We start from the raw sequence: 9,493 nt of genomic DNA, 5'->3' as shown, positions 1-9,493 counted from the left end.
CGGCGCGCGGCTCTGCGCAGGCGCGGAGCGGCGCACCTGGCCCGGAGCGCCCGCCCCGCCCGCGGCCCGCCCTGCGCGTGCGGGAACCGGGCCCCGCCGCGTCCCGGGGTGCGGGACAGAGCCCCGCCGCTGGGACGGAGTGCGGAGCTGCGGCAGGGTCTGGAGCGCCTGGCCTGGGAGGAGCGGCTGAGGGAGCTGGGGCGCTCAGCCCGGAGAAGAGGAGGCTCAGGGTGACCTTAGCGCTCTCTCCAATTCCCTGACAGGAGGGTGTAGCCAGTGGGGTCGGACTCTTCTCCCAGAACAGCCACAGGACGGGAGGACGCGGCCTCAAGCTGCACCTGGGGAGGTTTAGGTTTGACATTAGGAAGAATTTTTTTCACAGAAAATGTTAATAGATACTGGAGCCGTCTGCCCAGGGAGGTGGTGAAGTCACTGTCCTTGAAGGTGTTTAAGGCAAGACTGGACCTAGTACTTGGTGCGATGGTCCAGCTGACATCGTTTTCAGCCATAGGTTGGACTCGATGATTTCAGAGGTCTTTTCCAAACTAGCTACTGTGATTCTTGCGTGTTCTGGCCACTGACTTGTCTGAGTTTAGGAAATGAACAATTCATCTGTTTGTGTAAATTTGTTATTGGAAGTATTCCAGAAGCACAATACTAATGTTTTAAATTTTTACCAAATACCTCTTCTTATGATTTATTAGGCTGTACTTGTACCAGGTAAGATGTTACCTCTTAGTTCCATTTCATTTATTTTCTGTAGGGAATGCTTGAAGTTATTTTGTTCACAGCTTCAAATGAGGTAGAATTTAAGTACCTGTAAATTGAAGTCACAATAGTCCTCTTGTTCTGTCTCTTCATTCAGAAATTATATAGAGATAAAAAAGAAAAAATGAATTTTTTTTTATTTAACAAATCTTTGTTAAACAACCTTTTGTGGAAATTAAATTCTGAATCCTAAGAAATTTGTTATACCATTTTTCTTTTCAAAGTGCACTTGGAAGTGCATTTCAGAATTGCCCAAATACTTTGATTAAGTAGTTATCAGTTGACAAAGGGTAAAATCTATGGATTTAAAAGGTAGACATGCACAGAAGCCTTAAAGCACGCTTTGGACTGGTAATTGCAGGCATGTCTTAGCTATGGTATGCTGCTGTTGCTGTTGATACCAAGACTTTTATTAAAAGAACAATCTTAAATAAGAATATATATTTTTGATTACAGTCTTTTGTGACATTTGTATTAACATCAACTATAATAGGATTGACTTTGAGGTTAACAGATGAACGCTAGCTTAACTTTAGACTACAGAAACATTTCTGTGAGTGTATGGAAAAATAACTATTTCATTTTCACATAGCCTTGAATTCAGCAGTGCAACAAAATTTTAATCAGAGCTGTCAGGTTTATTGTGGTAAACTGTTGTGCAAATACACCCAAAACCCACGGTGTGGGTTCCAGTGTTAGTGAAGGCAAGTTTAGTGTGTCTCATTTCTGGAAAGAAGATGAGAGGGATAACAAATACAGCACTTGCACTGGTTGTTAAGGGTTTCTTGACATACCTGAACCTCAATGCTTGTTGGTTGAGGTCATGTAGATGTTAAAGCTTTACGCTTAACACGTCCCCTCCCCAAATAAAAAGCAACCAAGAGAGCCAAAAGTGACCTTACCTGGATTCTCAGTCATCCTCCTGCCTCAAGGCACAACAAACTATTATGAAAAAACCTCAAAGGATGTTTGCATAACCTGTTCTTAAAGCCTTAAACACAGATTCCACTCATTCCTCAGGCAGTCTTGTCTAGTCCTTAACTCTCCTTTTTCAAATGTCTGGATTAAATACCTTTTGCTGCAGTTTAGCTGATTTATTCCAGGTGAATATGGGCAATGTTCCCTTTCTTTTTATGACACCCTTTTGCGTAAATTAAGACTGTTACCGTATTTTTGTTCAGTCTTTCTCTTTTGGGTTGTATTTTTATTAAAAGCACTGATTATTTCTTTTCATCAGTTCTGAAACACACTACTTTTTGTTATTGTACCCCTCTACCTCCCACCCAATCTTTTCACAACTTCCCATAGTTACCTTCATGGTGACTCTTGTGATTATGCATCTCAGCGGAGTGGATGCCTTTTCCAGCCTCATGAACTCTATATGTTCTGCTTGTGATCCACTCTGCCTACTGGTTTGTCTTCTGCAAGTTTATTACAACAATTACTCTTCTCTGTGCAGTTGATTTCTTGCTAAGTGCAGAAGTTTGCACTCGTGTTTGTGGAATCATCGTCCCCCTGTTGCAATGATTTCAAACTCCGCTCTTGCTTCTCCTCTTTGCAGCACCTTCCAGCCAGGTGTCAGCTCCAGGTTTATAAGCGTGGTCTCTAAGCCTTTATGCAAAGAGGTTACAATACAGAAGTGTACAAGGAATTATGTTTGATGTAAATTTAGTATTTGTGCAATTTGATATTAACTTGTTAATAGCGATCCTCAAAGTACAACCAGTTTTGTATCAAGTTGGTGAATTTTCTGTCCAGATCAAATTTCCATATCTTTCTTATGAAAATGTCAGTGAAACAGAAATGCTTTGGTGAAGATCTTCCATTTATTTATGTCTGTAGAACCAGACATAAACCTAGGTTGGTTTGATAGACTGTCATGAACAAATCATATTAGTTGTTATTTATAATTTTGTATTTTTCAGGTATGTACAAATTTTTTTGATTCATCCAAGAATTTTTTTCAAGTTGACAGGATTCTAATTTTCTGTCTGATTGTTGTGTTGTTTGGGTTTTTTTTTTTACTGAAGAAAAACACTCAGTCCTTTACTAGTCTCTTGAAACATCTGCTAGTTTTCAAAATAAATGTTGTTTTCTACCATTAGGTTCTGAAATTTGTGGAAAGGTTTGATTAGGAAATGGTAATAGACTTCCAAAGAGGAGAGATGTTTGGCCCAGATATTAGTATTTAAGCAAGTACAGACCTGTGCTGCTGTAAATTGTTTTTTGTCTACTTTGTATGTGAGACAGCTGGAAGTGGTGAATATCCTTAGATTTGTCACATTTTCCCCTGGGCTTTTTACCTTTGTGGGGTTTTTCTGTGTAAATTATCCCAGTTCCAGCTTTGCTGCCCAGTCTATTCCCAACCTGACACTGAAGCCCAATGCAGGAGCAAACACCATTTTTAATGCCTTAATGCAGCTGGTACCTGAATTCTTATGTTAATTAAAACTGCAGTTTTAGTGTTTGGGCTCTGTAAAAATAAAGGGGTATGCAGTGTTTTTAAACATAGAGAAGCAGTTCTTGCCTCCTTTTTGTAAGGGAACTCGGCTAGAGTATTCAACTAGAATCAACAGGCTGTCCCAGTTTCCTCTTCTTCTCACAGCCCCCCATTTGTCCATACCCCGGTCTAAAAAAGAGATGTTGCTTCAGGAAAAGGGGAGGGGTTGGGGGTGCTGGAAGGTCACCTCCAAATACCATCTCTACAGTTAAACAGAACCCTGTCTCACTTGAAACACACTTCTCTTTTCTATTGCAAAGATCTACGTACTTCTCTGCTTAACATACTGCTTCTTTAAAAGCTGACTTTTGCAGTCTGTGTTTTCACTCTTAACTTTAGTTAACAACAACTCTAACAAACTTTTGTTTGTTTACTTCTGAAATCCAAGTTTCTAGTACAGATTTTTGGATCTACTTTGGGGGCTGACTACACGAAAACTAGTTATTACAGGAATTTATGATGCAGTGACTCAGTTCCTTTTTCAGTCCAACCATTTTTAAGAGTGAGGCTGGGCTGATGCTAGATTAACTGAAATAGCAGGAAGAATCCTTTTTACTTTGAAAGACACTGAGTCTTGTCCAAGTTCTCATGTTACATTGCCTGGTTGTTACGATTTTAAACTGCACTATTTCTCTCCACTGTAGACAGAGCAAGAGTAACTATTTGAGACACATGAATGCCTGACAATAGATACGCTTTGAGATTAAAAAATCACTGATCATTTAATATGTATCACTGATATAAAAAATAGCCTTTTCTACTCTGAATGTATAGTTTTCTTTTTGATGTTATTATTGATGTACTGCATGATGAGCAGTCAGAGGAGGTTGTAAAAATTAATTTCTCAGTTGCTCTCATTATAATTGTACTAGAGAACAGCAAGGAAAAGAACATAAATCCAATTGTAAATCAACTACAAATATTATCCTGTATTTTTCCACTGAAACTATACATACATGCTAGGAAATGACTATTGAATTTCTTAGTGTAAAGTCAGATCATTAAATGCAGGATGCTTTTGTTTGTTTTAAACCATATTGCTCTAAAAATAGCCACTGATTCATCATTAAAACACAAAAATATATTTGGCCCCATTATTGTACAAGCACTGAAAGAATAAATAGGAATACCTCGTGATCTTTCTACTAAGAGCTTGGTGACAATATTTGTTTTTGAATAAGAAAAAGAACTATTAAAAATACTGTCAACAAACTAGCTATTTCCAAGTAATTATATACACCACACCTTCTTAATTATATGGCAACTTAAATACTTAAGCTGTCAGATAATCTCAGAAAGATACTGTGAGACCTTAGTAGGGATTTGCATAATTTCTGAAGTCATGTGTTGTGAAAGTGCTGTTTCTAACCTTACAGAGCCTTATCAAGCTGTTGTCTTGGTTTTGAAAGAAATAATCCGAGACAGCTAAATCAAATGAGCGACTGGTGGGTCATTTCTGTATCAACATTATACTGTAATGCAGCGTATTTAGGTTTTCCATATAGCTTAAAAATATAAATTACCTGAGTGGTGCATGTTATTTTCTAGAGCTTTTGAAAACTCTTTGCTCAATCGCATTCGAAAATTTCCATCAGAAATGTATAGCACAGACAACCATCCAAACCAAGTTTTGTTTTTGATTCTGCAAATGATCATTCTTTTCTTGTTCATAGTAGCAATTTTTCATAATATAAATATTTCAGGATTTTTTAACTCATCCCTATTTCTCCCATTTTGAGCGGTAAGATCTTCATCTGGGCTGACCGGAGCTGATCCAAGTATCAATCCCAAAGTTTTTGTGACCTAACACAGAATGTTTCTGTATTATCTGGTTTTCTGTATCATCCTCACAACATATATTACAAGGGGCTTTACATTTTATTAATATTACTAGTAAGTTGACTTAAGTCGTGCAAACATTTAAATATATGATTAAGTCTGGTGCATGTGAAATCTACACAAGTGCATCTGATGTAAATGTCAAGGATGGCCTGATGAATCCCCGGCTGCCCTTGACTCTCGACGAGCAAATCCACACTCCAGTCTACGGAGAGGAGTTTTAGAGGTGGGCACTTTCCATACTGTCCTGGCCACCACCAGGCTCCAGCCAGCAGGGCTCAGAGCAGCGAGTGTGCAGCTCGGCGCTTGGCCCCGTGCCCGGTGGGGCTGTGGCACTGTGTTCCAGAAGCCGCTGCTCACCTCTGGAAAAAGCTGAGCCTTGCTTTCATTCTGAGCCAGCAAACTGCTACAGCAGCCCTGCACAGAGCTGTGTCCAGCCAGGAAGCCAAGCTGCTGAAGGTACCTCAGGATAAGGGGGTTACGTTTTTTTGTCTTTTTGCCAAAAATGTAAAGTGCGATCTCCTGCTGGCTGACATGTTTTGATCTTGATCATTTCTTCTCCATGTCTTTAGTTCTGCCAGGCCCTGGGGTTTGCATGTAAATTGTTATGTTCAGCTGTAGTTAGAAAAAGTTGAAGAGTTCAGTATGAATGGATGACGTCATAGCCTGAAAGCCATTCTGAAATTTGTATTAGTGATTTAGAATTATTCCATTTAATCTTTTGGTTTTCTGTGCCTAAAAAGTGTGAGAAGGAGAATGTTCTGGTTTGTTCCAAGGAGTCAATAATCTATTTTCAAGACAACTGTCTATCTCTGCAACATACTAAGATAATGGCAGAAATAACTTATGTGAAAGGGCATAGATAGAAGGTTAGGTTTTTTTAAATAGTGAATAATTCTGGGAACTGAAGTATTTTCTACATCACTTTTCTTTAAAAATGAGGTTAATAACCAGTCAATAACAGACAAACTATTTTTTATCAAGAGTTTGTTTAAGGACGACTGGCCCACAACTTGCTAGATTCTTGTCAGCTGGTGGTCCTTATTGAAATAGGTGTTAGGAAATCTTAGCCAGTAAAGATCCTAGAAACTCTGCCTTTATGTTTTAAAAAGTTCTACAGAATCATACAGTTGAAACATTTACAGATCATTTGGCCACTGTGACTTTGCACTGGGAGAAAATCAAGACTGACTGCATTTGCTTTTTAATTTGTGAACTGAAATCTTAGCCACTTATTTTGGTTTTGAAATGATCTTTTTTATGTTTTACAGTTGGTGACTCTGTACATTTCCTCTACCGAGAACTACCTTTCTGTCACCTTTGGCATGAGTGTTCAAACCAATTGTTATGTAAATAGGTAAAAACGTAACTAGTTGGTGTGGGTTTTTATTGGTATTAGTCTCTGTTCAGCTTATTCACAATGCTCCTCTGTTTCATTTCTTAAAGTAATCCAGCCAAATTTTATTAGCTTACTCTCATATTATCTATACTGTGTTTTCTTGAATGTCCCGCTAAGATTAGAGTCCATCTTCCTTGGATACATATTAAAAAAACAGCTGCATAAAGTAGTTCCTAGACTACATCAGGAATAATTTTTGCAATGGCACTGAAACATCTCTCTCTGAAAATTATTTAGACTAAATCATTATACAGACATGTTTGCTTTTTCATGTCTACATCATGTTGTTGACTGATGGTCATTTACTTAATTGCATTGGTAATTGAAGTTCACATCCAACTGCCTTTTACCTGACAAATACCCAAAATTTTGGTCATTAACATTCAAGTGCACATTCTTTGTATTCAATGTTTTTTCTCTTTGCTTCTATTAGTCCTCAGGGTCATTCACTTCTTCCCATATACTGCCTTGATCATTTTTTCCCCAGGTGATTTTAGTAAAGTATTCCAACTTTGGATCTAGTGCTTAATGGTAAATATTGAAATTGCTTACAAAGCCAAGCCACTAGTGACCTCCATGGAGTGGTATGACCTTCCCACTGTCTGTAGCTGCCTTCACAGTCTCCCCAGTTTCATTGGTTATTTCACTTGTGGCTCAGTGTCCTTGTTTACTGAAATTAGCTGGATGTGACATGACTTAAAAAAGAAAACTACCCAACACCACAAGAAATACATAGAGAAAGGTAGCAGGTTAATGCTGGGTAACCTGTGTTATTGTCTTTATTGCAAACTGAAATGAATTAATGCTTTGCTCAAGGAACCACATGAAATAACCTGCAATCCTTTTTCCCACCTTCATTCTATGTGGTTCTCACTTCTCCTGTGTTCACATTTCATACATGAAAATGTCTTAATTTTCACATAATTTATGTGCTATAGCACTTTTGGCATTTTGTACACTTTTGGACATATATTGAAGTAGAGTCTAATATTTCCATGTTGTTTTATCCACTTTTGCTTTAAGGAAACTCCATTCAGAAACTCATGCAATTAATAGTGTCAACATGGATTTTTCCCCAGTGACCATTTCTTTTGTCATGATGCATGCAGGTTGTTTAGCTCCTCCGGAACACGTAGGAACTGCTGTGCACTGAAGACTGTGGTGCGGTTCTGAGTAAGATCAACTATTGGTAGAGCAGAGTGTACCTTTCTGCTCCAAAGCCTTGGGTTTATGTAGCTGTTGGTCACTGAGAGTCTACGACCCTTGTCTATCCAGTGTTTCAACTTGGAGCTGGAATGTGGACCCTGCCATTGATGAAAGGTCATCTCTGGCAGAGATATCCTGGCCTTTGGCAGTTGCAAAGTTAGCAAACACTCCGGCTTGCTGCTGTATGAGAGCCTTCCCAAAGCTGCGGTGTTTGCTGTGCTGTCTGTGTGACGACACACGGCCACTGTACAGGACAGGTTCCTTACAGTTTGTGTGTACAGCAGTAATGTTGGGAGAGAAGGCTCACCTCATCCTGAGGCAGTGACTTGCACTGTGCAGTAAAGGCAAATAAATTCCTATTTCTAAAGGGCTGGGATGGAGAGTTGGGATTTCTTGGCATTTCTTCACAGCTGCACCTGTCAGTGGCTCCAGGACAGGCAGCCCTGAGACACTGGGGTGATAAGGGAAGACACAGCGTTAGGCAGAAAACGAGTGTTTTTAGACAAGTCTTAGAGGGGAACATCACAGAACGGGTCAGGTTGGAGGGGACCACAGTGGGTCCGACCTCCCTGCTCAAGCTGGGTCATCCCAGAGGATTGTGTCCAGTTCTTGGATACCTAGGCTGTTCCAGTGCTCGCACACTGCACAGCGAGGAAGTCCTTTTTCAGGTCGGGTGGAACTTTCTGTGCATCAGTTTCTGCCCTTTGCCTTGCGTTCCCATTGCTCGGTACCGCCGAGCAGAGCCCGGTTCATGCTCTGACGCCCCCGCTTTAGGCATTTACACACAAGAGCGTAAATGCAGCAGCAGCGAAGGCAGCCAGGGCCGTGCCGCCCGCCCGTGAGCCCATCCCGACCCGTCCGGTCTGTCAGGAGCCCGCCCTGCCCCGGTCCCGTCCCCTCAGGAGCCCGCCCTGCCCCGGTCCCGTCCCCTCAGGAGCCCGCCCTGCCCCGGTCCCATCCCCGCAGGACTCCGCGCAGCGGCGCCGCCGGCCGGCAGGGGGCGCGGCGGGAGGCGGGGCGCGCGCCGGCGCGGTGCGCTTTGCGGGCGGCTGTAAAGCAGCGCCGAGTGTCGCGCTGCGCTGGGCAGGGAGCGGTGGGGGCTGCGCCACAACAGAGCGGGGTCCGCCCGGCGCAGCGGCTGCACCGGGATCGGACCGGGGGCGGCGGCTGTACCGGCACGGTGAGGACGCTGCGGCCTCTCGAGCCGCGCCGGGCGGCGCCGCGGGGTCACTGCGGCGCCCACCGGGGCCGCTTCTACCTCTCGGCCCTGCGCAGGGCGCCGGCGGCACCCGCCCCTTCCCCCGCGGCCTCGCTGTCTCAGGTACGGGGGGCGGCGGGGACCCGCGGGTGGGGCCGGGGGCGGGCGAGGGCTCCCTCGGCTTCCCCCGCCCTGCGCCCTGACGGCAGCGGTGACCGGCGGGGCTGTGCGGCGGGTGGGAACTTCACGGAGAATGTATTTTTCCTTTTTTATTCAGCGCCTCGTTGACGCACAAAGCGGTGCCTTCACTGCGGGCAGCCGCAGCACTCTCTGGGGTTTTGTCCCAAATTTGTCACAAATTTTCCCCTTAGGGAAATGAGTTTCTATTTCTGTGCGTAATACGGTTTGTTATGACGTCATTTGTTTTGTTTGCGAAGTTAGCGTTCTCTTAACCCAGGTTAAAAAAAATCACCATTTTCAGGTGGTTTTTGCCTCGTAAACAAGGAAGTAACGTTCATTCAGAAATGTAGGCCAGGATCTTCAGAGGTACGTGGGCTTGTCACTGTTGTGATGGGCAGGTGTT

The 9,493-nt window shown here is 42.7% G+C and overlaps 1 protein-coding gene across 3 annotated transcripts in view; it reads left to right on the top strand.

Annotated features, from left to right (window-relative positions):
* The first annotated feature begins 8,800 nt into the window (after positions 1 to 8,800).
* RNF111 (ring finger protein 111) overlaps positions 8,801 to 9,493 on the top strand; it is a 43,947-nt gene continuing 43,254 nt past the window's right edge. Inside the window, exon 1 of one of the 3 annotated variants that reach the window (XM_040077365.2) lies at positions 8,801 to 8,892. The gene's annotated coding sequence lies outside the window, so the exon portion shown is untranslated. Of the gene's footprint in view, positions 8,893 to 8,930; positions 9,034 to 9,415; positions 9,457 to 9,493 lie in introns of those variants that run through there. The other 2 variants (XM_040077363.2, XM_040077364.2) reach the window with 2 other exon arrangements.

The sequence above is a fragment of the Hirundo rustica genome, chromosome 13 (genome assembly GCF_015227805.2).
Source record: "Hirundo rustica isolate bHirRus1 chromosome 13, bHirRus1.pri.v3, whole genome shotgun sequence".
Classification (NCBI taxonomy): Eukaryota; Metazoa; Chordata; class Aves; order Passeriformes; family Hirundinidae; genus Hirundo; species Hirundo rustica.
The sequence above is the reverse complement of the archived record's forward strand: the minus strand, read 5'-3'. Positions and strand labels throughout refer to the sequence as shown.